The sequence below is a fragment of the Cherax quadricarinatus genome, unplaced genomic scaffold (genome assembly GCF_038502225.1).
Source record: "Cherax quadricarinatus isolate ZL_2023a unplaced genomic scaffold, ASM3850222v1 Contig2517, whole genome shotgun sequence".
Classification (NCBI taxonomy): domain Eukaryota; kingdom Metazoa; phylum Arthropoda; class Malacostraca; order Decapoda; family Parastacidae; genus Cherax; species Cherax quadricarinatus.
Genome location: NW_027197543.1, coordinates 15,001 through 30,369, shown reverse-complemented (window position 1 = coordinate 30,369; position 15,369 = coordinate 15,001). Strand labels below are relative to the sequence as shown.

At 42.6% G+C, this 15,369-nt stretch overlaps 1 protein-coding gene across 2 annotated transcripts in view; it reads left to right on the top strand.

Annotated features, from left to right (window-relative positions):
- The first annotated feature begins 5,090 nt into the window (after positions 1-5,090).
- LOC128684516 (probable serine/threonine-protein kinase DDB_G0290621) overlaps positions 5,091-15,369 on the top strand; it is a 25,259-nt gene continuing 14,980 nt past the window's right edge. Inside the window, exon 1 of one of the 2 annotated variants that reach the window (XM_070081376.1) lies at positions 5,091-5,177. The gene's annotated coding sequence lies outside the window, so the exon portion shown is untranslated. Of the gene's footprint in view, positions 5,178-7,041; positions 7,157-15,369 lie in introns of those variants that run through there. The other variant, XM_070081375.1, reaches the window with a different exon arrangement.

The following is a 15,369-nucleotide window of genomic DNA, read 5'->3' as shown; positions in this document are numbered from 1 at the left end:
TCAACGCTCTTTTTTTTTATACTATTTAGCTTCAAATTATTTATCCTTATTACCCCAGATCTTTATTACCCCAAATCTTTATTTCATTAGGTGTTTATTTTCAATAATGACAGTATATTAATAGTATTAGTTAATATATTGTCATTATACTATCATTATTGGCATTATTATTACCCCAGGAATATTACCTTAGTTCTTGAAGTAGGTTTAAGAAGTTCCTCTATATACTGCGAGTTTTTGATAAATGCGATTGAATACCTCGTGGAAAGTCTTAAAAAAAATTTATGTACTTTCTCATTCACATTTACAAAAAAAAAAAAAAAAAAAAGAACGCACTACAGGCGCTGTATAAGAGAGTTGACTGTACTACTGTACTCCGAGCTTATCATCACTAAGATCTATCGTACCTTTGTTAGTCCAAATTGCTCTGTTATCTAAATCATCTGGCTATATATGACACTTGAGTGTTTACAGCCTGGGGTAGCAGTAGTGTGTTTGTGTATCATGGGAGGAACAACACTTGAGTGTGATGACAATAGCGTGGAGAGTGCTGCTGATCATTTCCCACAGCTTTCTCTGAGTAAAACTAAGAGTGGCTACAGTTTCTCTTTCATAACTTGTTAATGGTTCCTGTAGTGGCGGGAGTCTCTGTGGTACTCGCAGATGTCCTGTAGAGGTGCTGTAAGTCTCCATTCTACTTATATATGGCGCTCTTCTCTAGTGGTATAAATCTACATGCTACTCAGTTGCATCCTCCTGTGGTAAAGTCTCTATTTTACTCATAGATGGTGCACTCCTGTGGTGGTGTAAATCTCCATTCTACTCATAGATGGCGCCAGAGGGAAACATTCTTATCTTAATCTACCGGGAAAACTGCTTCACACACGCTGGGACTCTCAACTATTATACGAGATAGTTTTTCAAACTTGGGTCTTCAGTTTATCGTGCGAGAAGTTCTCCAGCCGACACTTAATATACTCTTGTCACGATAACACTGGGAAGATGTGTGGCTAAATTGCATCGCGTGTGGTGAGGGCCGTTTTGACTCTCTGAATTATTAACTCCTTGTAATTACTTCTTAATTTTCGCCTCGCACGAAAAGTATTATTGTGGGAGTTCTTAAATTTATTTTATCGAGTCACCGGTTATATTTTTGTTCGCATTGTAGGCTATTGTTGCACCAGCAGAAAGTAAAAATGAGACAATGTTAAAAGATCTGAATCAATGCTATCACGGCAGTGGCTATCCTCAAGCACTTGGTAAATCATTGTTTTGATTTTAAATGTGAAAAAAAGGAAGCGGCGGTAAGCCAGTATATATGCTTCTCCACGGTGTATATATTGCAGTACCGGCAAGCCAGTGGTTACTAAATCACGGATACCCAATACCGGTATATCAGCTGTTTCGTTTTATTAAAGGTATGCAATAGCAACACGTGCAACAGTTGGGTATCTTTATTGATGAGACGTTTTGTCTGCTGAGGTGGCTTCTTCAGTCGAAGAGCAGAGGAGACAACAGAAGCAGTGGAGATATAGATAAGAGGTGATCAGTCCCTTAGCCTTGAAGTAGGGTTGAAATGGTCAGTCTGTCTACGTTGTAGAGGTGGTCAGTCTGTCAGTTTCGGTGGGTTCAGTTGCATATCTTCGATCATTGTCTTCCTTATAATTTCTCTGTATTGAATTGAAAAAGCCAGTGGTTGGAGAAAAATGTCTTTCAAATAGAGTCCCAGGTTGACGCTCATGTGCCTGTCATCAACCTGTGGATATCGTGTACCAATAATTATATGATACTTGTTAGACACAACTGCACCATGGTATCTTGCTACAGGAGACGTCTTCTGCAACTCTGTTGCTAAACAGAGTTGCTCACTTACGACGTGCTCTGCAGATGATGCATCTTACTTCTGGCTCTAGTATGTCTCCGGCCTCTTGCTTCTGCTTTCAGGTTAGGAGCTGACACCCTATCAAGAATGAGGAACTGAATATCCCAGAAGTACCTCTCTATATCTTCCACTGTCTCCAGTATTAATATTACCTCTATAACTGACTGGCCCGTGCGAACATCCCAGCCCTAAACGTGTACTGGAAACTACTTAGTGACAAACAAATAGATTAGAGACCCGACATGACTACTGGACCTCATACCTAGACGACGAAATACGCAGACCTGCAAACACGCACAACCTCTTCTACTCACTACTAGCCCCTGACCCAACTCCTTTATACAAATAACCCTTCTGCAATCTTGACTCACTAACCTGTATTCACAGGTGGGGACCTTAAATATTGCCCATGTACCTGCAATCCACGCTTTGCCTCCCCCCCCGTCCCCCCCAAGGCCCGAAGCTGCGCCCGGTCTCCTGAATCACTATCAGCTCAGCAACTGGGTTAAGCCCTGATTCTTTCCCTTATACTAATAACCATCCTCTAACCAACCTATTCTTCCCCTATCCCCACTTCCCCACTCACCCCCATTGGGATCTTACCTAGAATATCTTGTCTTGACTGGAAAAGTCTGCTGATCAAGCGAAAGTTTTCAAAAATATAGATATCCAAGTATTGCACATATTTTGTGTGTCATTAATCACTGAGTGGGTCATCAGCTGACAAAGAACACTGCGTCAGGATACGCGTTCCTATTTCCTGACAAACCGCCACCTACGGCGGTGACCCAAATACTATCCTAATGCAAGGAAGTCTCGAGGTGGTAAGTATTATTACAGAGATGGTGGAGGATGATAAGCAAGTGCAGAAGACATAATGGAGACGGTCTGGCTTTGGAAAGTAGTCCTTCCGTGGCTCCCTACCACCATTGTGACCCCTGCGGTTGCTACACCCCCGCACTCTTATAACTGTTTCCACCGGGTAACCTCGACCCCTGGACGCACCCAGTCACAGTACACACAGAGAAAACATTATCAACGGTGTTACTAGGAAAGTTGTTACTTTTAGTATTTTTTGGCTGGAGGACATTTGGTGCCTAGGTGAGTAGAGTGCTGGACGGCCTTGCTAAGAGTGAGGACTCCGAGCGTTAGGAGACGGGGGAAAATTTCTCCTGATGTCGGTCTTAGTTGTGTGATCACCCTCTGACGCTGGTCCTGATCATGTGATGACCCTCTGACGCTGGTTTTACTTATATGATGACCCTCTGACGCTGGTCCTGCTCGTGTGATGACCCGCTCCCTGCAGTTTTTGTTGGTATAATGGTGAACTCCCGCTTGCTCACCGGTCCACATATGACAGGGAAGTCATATTTCATATGTTGTGTAAATAACGCTACTGTTAACTAACCCATAAATTATAACTGATGACTAGACGACGTTTCGGTCAGTCCTGGAACATTATCAAGTCACTCACGCCTTGATAATATTAAAGACCGAAACTGTCTGGTTTTTATTTCCAGTTTATGGGTTCTGAATTGTTGCATCCACGGTATTATAGGTTAGTTGTGAATTGTTCCTTCTACGGTATTGTGGGTTGTGAACTATTCCTTCTACGGTATTGTTGGTTAGTTGTGAATTGTTCCATCTACGGTATTGTGGGTTAGTTGTGAATCGTTCTATCTACGGTATTGTTGGTTAAGTGTGAATTGTTCCATCTACGGTATTGTGGGTTGTGAATTATTCCATCTGCGGTATTGTGGGTTGTGAGCTGTTCCCTCTACGGTATTGTTGGTTAGTTGTGAATTGTTACAGCCACAATACTGACTTACGGCACTTTTCTTGTAGGTGGCATAGAACATCCACTCCGTAGCTCTTCGCAACACTGATCCTACATAAGCGTTCTTTGTTTATACAGTTCATTCATTCATTAGAGGTTCGCCGGTACTTCCGGCCTGGGTCTACTCCATATGGTGACCCGGCTACTGTTTATTAAGTGAAATTCATAACTTAAAATTAGTTTTAAAACACTGAATCACAGATGTAAGATTTACATTTTGTCTGTTAGACAGAAGACTGTGTTCGGAGTGTTAACTTAGGATGGGCAATAACAAGACTGCTGGGATTGTTAACCCAAGATGGCGAATAACCAGTATACTCAAGAAAGTCAAGTTGTGTGACTTATTTCCATTGTAGCCCTCTAGGGTGAGACTCAAAAAAAGTCGTTTACCTCATAGGTACCTTTTTGTCTACTAAATGAACATGGACAGCAAGTGTTACGAGTAGTGGTCTAAATATTTGTCCCGCCCAGGATTTATCCTGGTCTTTCATTCTTGACTGTGCACTCTTGTATGTAAGAAGTTAGTACATGAACCTTCACTGGATATTTAGACTTTGTATTCCTCTTCAACCAGCCAAAGAAGAGACATCGACGCTGTGGAAAACCTACATGATGTTTTGTGAAGGTGGACGAGCTGCGGTTAGTCTGTGCGTGGCAGGTATGAGACAACACAAGCACTAATAACCTTGGCTGTTGAACTCTTTAAACTGAAGAAGGCGGCGGCGGGAAGGGAAACAAGAGCGACAGCGTTGATAAAATACTGTAGAAAGAGAAGACACTTGAAGATGGATGTTAAAATTCGTTCGGCTTCATGAAGGCAAAGTCGCATTTCACCTGTACGCTAACATCAAGAATATTTTAATCCTTGAAGTGGTTATTGTTTTAAACTCTCGTTGTATATACGCTGACACACATCGTTCAGTAATGGGGATACTAGATTTTCATGGTTATAAAAGTCTGGGTGTGTCAGGACCCAGGCAACCGAGATGAAGTAAAGGTTTGAGTGTGTCAGGCGTCAAGGTGTGTCAGGTAGGTGGCAGCTCAGGTGAAGTGGAAACCTTGATGAATGTTCTAGGTTGGAAATGAAGAAGGATCTCTCAGTCGTGTAAGGGGGTTCTCAAGCACCGTTTTGTCTCGGTTTTTGTGGTATCCTCGGTACATTTTACAGCTGGAAGCATTCCATTATATACCTAAACCTAAGTTTCTTTTTGTTTATAAAATCTTGAAGCTATGAAGTTAAGTAAAGGGACAGCAAATGTTTTATATTAGATTTGTGTTTTTATGTAGTTTAGAGTCTATTGGTATTTCAGAGAAGAAATGTGCATAGATACGAAACAGAGGCAATACGTAGAGGGTATCTTCAATAAACACGAGGTGTGTGGTGGTAATACAACCTTCGACCACAAGAACAAAAACTGAGATGAGAACGATATCGAAACACGAACCTATTTGACCTGGGTAAGTATGAACTAGTCGGCAGATGAGTATGCTTGAAGTGACATTAGTACATCCATCTCCCTGCTACTGGTAGTCACGTCTAGGACAGGCGCCACTACACACAACAGCAGGCACGTCCTGCGCTGCGCTGGATGAGCACGGCTGCTTTTCCACAATCTTCCTAGTTGTTTTGTCGTTGTCTGCTGGTACACTGCCAGACAGTGGGCTGATCCATCTTCCGTATCTTGTAAGATGAACGTGTTTGTCTTCCAGTAACCTTCCTAAGCGTTTTGTCGCAAAAAAAAAAAAATATTGATTCGACTGTCATTGCCTTACGTATGTTGCAAGATTGAGCGCGGAATGAAACATTATAAAGTAGGAATAATTGTTTGTGAGTAAGACGTGCTTAACATGGGCCAGTAAGAGCACAGTGCTCCTTTCTTATGTTCTTAGATTTGCCGTTTTACTCCCTGACTGTTTACTCATCCTCAAACACAGTTGTGTGAACACTGGTTGAGGGAGGTAGGAATTGTAGTAGGTTCGCCGATCTTGTCCCGGCCCGGACCTTGATACTGGAGAACTCTCCCGACAAACAATTGAAGCTACCCTCCCTTTATTCAGATTAAACCTGACTACCTCCGATGCCCAAGGTGCTGTGTGAACCTTAGTTTAGTGCTTCCACATAAATATGCACTGTCAGCACACTATAACCCATTTGGGTTTAGTGTGTTCTTGTAAATAATAGTGTATTGTGAGGGGGCGGGTATTGTGAATACTGGAGAGTGAACATCGGGTATATTGTTTACAAGACAAAGACAGTGTGTTGTGTGTGTGTGTGGGTACTTGACAGTGTGGGTACTGCACACAACAATTGTAATCCTGCCTCATAATCAGTGTAAGCTTCCCTAACCAACATTTATTTCTTCGCTGACTTCCGCTTATGAAAGTTTTTAAAAGAAATGAATAGAGGTTAATTGTGGATATGGAGCAAAGAACTTTGAAAAGAAAGTTGCGGGAGAAATGGAAGAGAGCTTCAGTAGATCCGGCTGTTGCTAACATAAGGTGGTTACTTGGGAGGGGGGGAGGCTTTCGCTAGTCTGGGGGGGGGCGTACCTGCAAAGGGTTGCCACCCTTGGGCTCTCTCAAGCCTGGGGAAAGGATTGAGAGCCCTTTAGGGAAAGGGAGGGGGGGGAAGGATCACGAACCCTGGTGGATATTGGGAACTTAAAGCAGTCTGCGAACATTGAGTGAACCGCAGACTTAGGCAGGTTGGCGCCTCACTGCAGGGGGTATAATTGTATGGAAAGGATTGGAGTGCCATACCCACTTACATGGATGCCATACCCACCTGCAATGATTCCACACCCACTTGCATGGATTCCATACCCACCTACAAGGATGCCATACCCACCTGCAAATATGTCATACCCGTCTTTAAATGCCGGCATTAACATAAAGGCAGACTTGGCCGTGGTGTCTAGCGGAGAGCCATTGTCTAATTAGCCAAATCTGTCAAGCAAGCCAAACTATATTACAAGAGCTGTCTTATGAAGATTTAATCGTATATACAAGATAATTTAAGGTACGTGTGTGTGAGAGAGAGAGAGAGAATCTGTTATCTGTTGGCGATGAGTCTGTTGGAAGGATAATATTTCAGCAAATCTGTAATGAGGCGTAGTCTGGGATAAGGCCGCGGGAGTGATACCGTCCTGCACACACACACACACACACACACACACACACACACACACACACACACACACACACACACACACACACACACACACACACACACACACACACACACACACACACACACACACACACACACACACACACACACACACACACACTCACACACACACACACACACACACACACACACACACACACACACTCACACACACACACACACACACACACACACACACACACACACACACACACACACACACACACACACACACACACGCACGCAAAATCAGTCTGGTGTATAAAAGGTAAGTTTTACATTCAGCCAATCTAAGTAACATTTACTGAGTCACTGACGTCTCTAAGAATATAAGTTATTTTGAGCTAGTACGAGCCATGGTGTCTTTTGTTGAACCATGATATCTTTTGTTGAACCATGATATCTTTTGCTGAACCATGGTGTCTTCTGTTAAAGCCATAGCGTCTATTGGCTGTTTTTGTTGCTCTAAGCAACCCTATCACCTGCATGAACTGTATCACTGTAGGCAACAAGAGCATTTCACCCCTCCATGGAAGATGTGTTCATTTAATATCACATACCTACAAGTCCCTCCCAAGAAGCTCATTGCTAGTAATCCCTTCCTTAAATCTCTTGTTAGAGCAACTGCTCAAGAAGAAATTTCTCACCTAGCTGGTAGTAATAAGTTATCACAAGTTATATACACTGATGGATCTAAACAGGAGTCTTCTGGCAGGGCTGCATCTGCTCTTGTTGCCACCTCCCTAGTTAAGAACGATAATAAATTTGTTTAGTTAGGCATAAGAATTAACAACTGGGCATCTACACTGCAAACTGAATTGTTTGCAATCCTAATGGCGCTAAAGCTAACCTGTGACACCGAGCTTGACTCTATCATCATTACTGATTCTATGTCATCATTGAAGGCTCTTGACTCATATAATGACTCCAATAACATGCTCATTGGAGAAGCCAGGTATAGATACTCAAAAATCAGGGACAAAGGAATTAATGTACAGTTGCTATGGATCCCATCACACATTGGATTACTCCTTCATGATAAAGTTGATATGTTAGCCAAGAAGAGTACCCAGAAGGAGAATGTAGAATATAACTTTGGTATAACTGTGTCTAGCATTAGGAATAATATTAGGAGAGAAGTAGATAATGAAAATGATTGTTATAGGAATGCAGTTAGAAGCCTGAGTAGATCTATAACCCACTATGATAACATGAACGTAGATAAGTATGTTTATGGATCAACTTGCAATGTGAACAGACTGACTGATGTTGTAGTGGCCAGGCTTAGGCTTGGTTACAAGTACTTCTGGCAGTTTGGGAGACACACAGATGATGATCAAATTAAATGTAAATTATGTGATCAGGCATATGGTCACTGTCTTGAACACTATGTGCTTAATTGTCCACTTATTGAGGAATACAGAGACAGACAGTATAATAACCTATGTGACATGTCAAGATATCTTATTAATGAAAATAAGATACCAGATATACTAAGCAAATTTCCTAAATTTGCTTGTAACAGATAAGTGAACTATAGATATGTAGATATAAATCCATATGTATTCATGTCAACCCCTTGGGGCCTCGTTCCTGGGCCTTTTTTTGTATCCATATGCTCTTGCGCTACCGTTCACCGGATGGATATGGGGTGCACAATAAACTAGCCACTTTGGTGGCAAAATCTAATCTAATCTATCATCCTCTCTTCCCTCTTCGTACCCCCTCTTACCTCCGTCTCCTCCTCCTCCTCCCTCTCTCTCTACCCCTTCCTCTCATAGGTTTCCACCTGGAGCAGTAATTAAGCAGGGGAGTGTGCTTGGAAAGCACAATGATGTGGTTGGGTCATCAGTGTGTGGTTGGGTAATTAATTACACAGAGGTGGAGAGAGAGCGATGGTTGGCAGCCGGCATGGTAGCCTCCTCAGTGCTTGTTAAGAGTACCTCCTCGTCAGTGCTAGTTAAGAGTACCTCCTCAGTGCTTGTTAAGAGTACCTCCTCCTCAGTGCTTGTAGAGTATCTCCTCAGTGCTTGATAAGTTATCTCCTGTAACCATGGTAACCACTCGTAATGAAACAAGATATTACCTTGATAAGATGTAAGTGTTGCTGTTTTGTTTTTGGTGTTGTTGTTGTTCTAGGTGTTGTTGTCGTAGATGTTGCTGTTGTCCTAGGTGTTGCTGTTGTCTTAGGTGTTGCTGTTGTAGATGTTGCTGTTGTTCTAGGTGTTGCTATTGTCCTAGGTGTTGCTGTTGTCCTAGGTGTTGCTGTTGTCCTAGGTGTTACTGTTGTCCTAGGTGTTGCTGTTGTCTTAGGTGTTGCTGTTGTCCTAGGTGTTGCTGTCGTAGATGTTGCTGTTGTCCTAGGTGTTGCTGTTGTCTTAGATGTTGCTGTTGTCCTAGGTGTTGCTGTCCTAGGTGTTGCTGTTGATCTAGGTGTTGCTGTTGTCCTAGGTGTTGCTGTCGTAGATGTTGCTGTTGTCCTAGGTGTTGCTGTTGTCTTAGGTGTTGCTGTCGTAGATGTTGCTGTTGTCTTAGGTGTTGCTGTTGTCCTAGGTGTTGCTGTCCTAGGTGTTGCTGTTGTCCTAGGTGTTGCTGTTGTCCTAGGTGTTGCTGTTGTCCTAGGTGTTGCTGTTGTCCTGTGTGTTGCTGTTGTCCTAGGTGTTGCTGTCGTAGATGTTGCTGTTGTCTTAGGTGTTGCTGTTGTCCTAGGTGTTGCTGTCCTAGGTGTTGCTGTTGTCCTAGGTGTTGCTGTTGTCCTAGGTGTTGCTGTTGTCCTAGGTGTTGTTGTTGTCCTAGGTGTTGCTGTTGTCCTATGTGTTGTTGTTGTCCTAGGTGTTACTGTTGTCCTATGTGTTGCTGTCCTAGGTGTTGTTGTCCTATTTGTTGTTGTTGTCTTAGGTGTTGCTGTTGTCCTAGGTGTTGCTGTCCTAACTGTTGCTGTTGTCTTAGGTGTTGCTGTTGTCCTAGGTGTTGCTGTTGTCCTATGTGTTGTTGTTGTCTTAGGTGTTGCTGTTGTCCTAGGTGTTGCTGTCCTAGGTGTTGCTGTTGTCCTAGGTGTTGCTGTTGTCCTAGGTGTTGCTGTTGTCCTAGGTGTTGCTGTTGTCCTATGTGTTGCTGTTGTCCTAGGTGTTGCTGTTGTCCTATGTGTTGTTGTTGTCCTAGGTGTTGCTGTTGTCCTAGGTGTTGCTGTTGTCCTATGTGTTGTTGTCCTAGGTGTTGCTGTTGTCCTAGGTGTTGCTGTTGTCCTAGGTGTTGCTGTTGTCCTATGTGTTGCTGTTGTCCTAGGTGTTGCTGTTGTCCTAGGTGTTGCTGTTGTCCTAGGTGTTGCTGTTGTCCTAGGTGTTGCTGTTGTCCTAGGTGTTGCTGTTGTCCTAGGTGTTGTTGTCCTATGTGTTGCTGTTGTCCTAGGTGTTGCTGTTGTCCTAGGTGTTGCTGTTGTCCTAGGTGTTGCTGTTGTCCTAGGTGTTGCTGTTGTCCTAGGTGTTGCTGTTGTCCTAGGTGTTGCTGTTGTCCTAGGTGTTGCTGTTGTCCTATGTGTTGCTGTTGTCCTAGGTGTTACTGTTGTCCTAGGTGTTGCTGTTGTCCTAGGTGTTGCTGTTGTCCTAGGTGTTGCTGTTGTCCTAGGTGTTGCTGTTGTCCTAGGTGTTGCTGTTGTCCTAGGTGTTGCTGTTGTCCTATGTGTTGCTGTTGTCCTAGGTGTTGCTGTCGTAGATGTTGCTGTTGTCTTAGGTGTTGCTGTCCTAGTCCTAGGTGTTGCTGTTGTCCTAGGTGTTGCTGTTGTCCTAGGTGTTGCTGTTGTCCTAGGTGTTGCTGTTGTCCTAGGTGTTGCTGTTGTCCTGTGTGTTGCTGTTGTCCTAGGTGTTGCTGTTGTCCTAGGTGTTGCTGTTGTCCTAGGTGTTGCTAGTTGTCCTATGTGTGTTGCTGTTGTCCTAGGTGTTGCTGTTGTCCTAGGTGTTACTGTTGTCCTAGGTGTTGCTGTTGTCCTGTTGTCTTAGGTGTTGCTGTTGTCCTAGGTGTTGCTGTTGTCCTAGGTGTTACTGTTGTCCTAGGTGTTGCTGTTGTCCTAGGTGTTGCTGTTGTCCTAGGTGTTGCTGTTGTCCTAGGTGTTGCTGTTGTCCTAGGTGTTACTGTTGTCCTAGGTGTTGCTGTTGTCCTAGGTGTTGCTGTTGTCCTAGGTGTTACTGTTGTCCTAGGTGTTACTGTTGTCCTAGGTGTTGCTGTTGTCCTAGGTGTTGCTGTTGTCCTAGGTGTTGCTGTTGTCCTAGGTGTTACTGTTGTCCTAGGTGTTGCTGTTGTCCTAGGTGTTGCTGTTGTCCTAGGTGTTACTGTTGTCCTAGGTGTTACTGTTGTCCTAGGTGTTACTGTTGTCCTAGGTGTTGCTGTTGTCCTAGGTGTTACTGTTGTCCTAGGTGTTGCTGTTGTCCTAGGTGTTGCTGTTGTCCTAGGTGTTGCCGTTGTCCTAGGTGTTGCTGTTGTCCTAGGTGTTGCTGTTGTCCTAGGTGTTACTGTTGTCCTAGGTGTTGCTGTTGTCCTAGGTGTTGCTGTTGTCCTAGGTGTTACTGTTGTCCTAGGTGTTACTGTTGTCCTAGGTGTTGCTGTTGTCCTAGGTGTTGCTGTTGTCCTAGGTGTTGCTGTTGTCCTAGGTGTTACTGTTGTCCTAGGTGTTACTGTTGTCCTAGGTGTTACTGTTATCCTAGGTGTTGCTGTTGTCCTAGGTGTTGCTGTTGTCCTAGGTGTTGCTGTTGTCCTAGGTGTTGCTGTTGTCCTAGGTGTTGCTGTTGTCCTAGGTGTTGCTGTTGTCCTAGGTGTTGCTGTTGTCCTAGGTGTTGCTGTTGTCCTAGGTGTTGCTGTTGTCCTAGGTGTTGCTGTTGTCCTAGGTGTTGCTGTTGTCCTAGGTGCTTATTATTATTCTGGTCGACTGTGCACATCTTGCCCTTCTATCTGTGGCTGTGATCAGGATCTCTCCTCTTTTTTTTTTGTTTTTTACTCAGAGTTTTGCAAGGTTAGGTTAAGGATTCCTAACTTGATTAACAAGTATAAGAGCTGTTAGATACGTCAGCTTATGTGAAAGCATTGTAATTGTTATGAGATGTACAAATATTGAACAGGATGAAGTTGGAGCCATCTGTGGGCCAGCGATTTCGTTAGGTCTCTCTTTCTCCAGCAAGTGCTGAGGATACTAGCATCCAAGACCACTTCCGGTGACAGCTGCCTGGGCAACACAGTCACAAAAATGACGCCAGTCTAACACGGACATCCTCAGTATTACTGGTTTTGTTGTACTTGCTTTTATTTCGATTCGTATATCATGATTTTTATTGGAGTTTCATTACGATATATGTTCTGTCAAGATCTTCTTATTTTTATCTAGATCTGATTCTTGTAAATCTGTTAACAGTTGTATTATGAAATTGCCTTCTGTTTACATGTCTGTGAAATAAATGTTGGAACATCGTAGAAAGATTTCATAAAACAAAATGTACACGTTGAAGCTATATTGAAATATTGTACAGTGTGTACAGTACAGTGTGTACAGTACAGTGTGTACGGTGTGTACAGTGTGTACAGTGTGTACAGTGTGTACAGTGTGTACGGTGTGTACAGTGTGTACAGTGTGTACGGTATTCTGTCTTGGTTTACCCAGTGACAAATATAATAATAATAATAATAATAATAATAATAATAATAATTAGCTTCTTCACTGTTGACATTCCAGCACACCAGTAGTTACATTGAACTAACACATTCCAGCACACCAGTAGTTACATTGAACTAACACATTCCAGCACACCAGTAGTTACATTGAACTAACACATTCCAGCACACCAGTAGTTACATTGAACTAACACATTCCAGCACTCCAGTAGTTACATTGAACTAACACATTCCAGCACACCAGTAGTTACATTGAACTAACACATTCCAGCACTCCAGTAGTTACATTGAACTAACACATTCCAGCACACCAGTAGTTACATTGAACTAACACATTCCAGCACACCAGTAGTTACATTGAACTAACACATTCCAGCACACCAGTAGTTACATTGAACTAACACATTCCAGCACACCAGTAGTTACATTGAACTAACACATTCCAGCACACCAGTAGTTACATTGAACTAACATATTCCAGCACACCAGTAGTTACATTGAACTAACACATTCCAGCACTCCAGTAGTTACATTGAACTAACACATTCCAGCACTCCAGTAGTTACATTGAACTAACACATTCCAGCACACCAGTAGTTACATTGAACTAACACATTCCAGCACACCAGTAGTTACATTGAACTAACACATTCCAGCACTCCAGTAGTTACATTGAACTAACACATTCCAGCACTCCAGTAGTTACATTGAACTAACACATTCCAGCACTCCAGTAGTTACATTGAACTAACACATTCCAGCACTCCAGTAGTTACATTGAACTAACACATTCCAGCACACCAGTAGTTACATTGAACTAACACATTCCAGCACACCAGTAGTTACATTGAACTAACACATTCCAGCACACCAGTAGTTACATTGAACTAACACATTCCAGCACACCAGTAGTTACATTGAACTAACACATTCCAGCACACCAGTAGTTACATTGAACTAACACATTCAGCACACCAGTAGTTACATTGAACTAACACATTCCAGCACACCAGTAGTTACATTGAACTAACACATTCCAGCACACCAGTAGTTACATTGAACTAACACATTCCAGCACACCAGTAGTTACATTGAACTAACACATTCCAGCACACCAGTAGTTACATTGAACTAACACATTCCAGCACACCAGTAGTTACATATAACTAACACATACCAGCACACCAGTAGTTACATTGAACTAACACATTCTAAGCACACCAGTAGTTACATTGAACTAACACATTCCAGCACACCAGTAGTTACATTGAACTAACACATTCCAGCACACCAGTAGTTACATTGAACTAACACATTCCAGCACACCAGTAGTTACATTGAACTAACACATTCCAGCACACCAGTAGTTACATTGAACTAACACATTCCAGCACACCAGTAGTTACATTGAACTAACACATTCCAGCACACCAGTAGTTACATTGAACTAACACATTCCAGCACACCAGTAGTTACATTGAACTAACACATTCCAGCACACCAGTAGTTACATTGAACTAACACATTCCAGCACACAGTAGTTACATTGAACTAACACATTCCAGCACACCAGTAGTTACATTGAACTAACACATTCCAGCACACCAGTAGTTACATTGAACTAACACATTCCAGCACACCAGTAGTTACATTGAACTAACACATTCCAGCACACCAGTAGTTACATTGAACTAACAACATTCCAGCACACCAGTAGTTACATTGAACTAACACATTCCAGCACACCAGTAGTTACATTGAACTAATACATTCCAAGCACACCAGTAGTTACATTGAACTAACACATTCCAGCACACCAGTAGTTACATTGAACTAATACATTCCAGCACACCAGTAGTTACATTGAACTAACACATTCCAGCACACCAGTAGTTACATTGAACTAACACATTCCAGCACACCAGTAGTTACATTGAACTAACACATTCCAGCACCACCAGTAGTTACATTGAACTAACACATTCCAGCACACCAGTAGTTACATTGAACTAACACATTCCAGCACACCAGTAGTTACATTGAACTAACACATTCCACACACCAGTAGTTACATTGAACTAACACATTCCAGCACACCAGTAGTTACATTGAACTAACACATTCCAGCACACCAGTAGTTACATTGAACTAACACATTCCAGCACACCAGTAGTTACATTGAACTAACACACATTCCAGCACACCAGTAGTTACATTGAACTAACACATTCCAGCACACCAGTAGTTACATTGAACTAACACATTCCAGCACACCAGTAGTTACATTGAACTAACACATTCCAGCACACCAGTAGTTACATTGAACTAACACATTCCAGCACACCAGTAGTTACATTGAACTAACACATTCCAGCACACCAGTAGTTACATTGAACTAACACATTCCAGCACACCAGTAGTTACATTGAACTAACACATTCCAGCACACCAGTAGTTACATTGAACTAACACATTCCAGCACACCAGTAGTTACATTGAACTAACACATTCCAGCACACCAGTAGTTACATTGAACTAACACATTCCAGCACACCAGTAGTTACATTGAACTAACACATTCCAGCACACCAGTAGTTACATTGAACTAACACATTCCAGCACACCAGTAGTTACATTGAACTAACACATTCCAGCACACCAGTAGTTACATTGAACTAACACATTCCAGCACACCAGTAGTTACATTGAACTAACACATTCCAGCACACCAGTAGTTACATTGAACTAACACATTCCAGCACACCAGTAGTTACATTGAACTAACACATTCCAGCACACCAGTAGTTACATTGAACTAACACATTC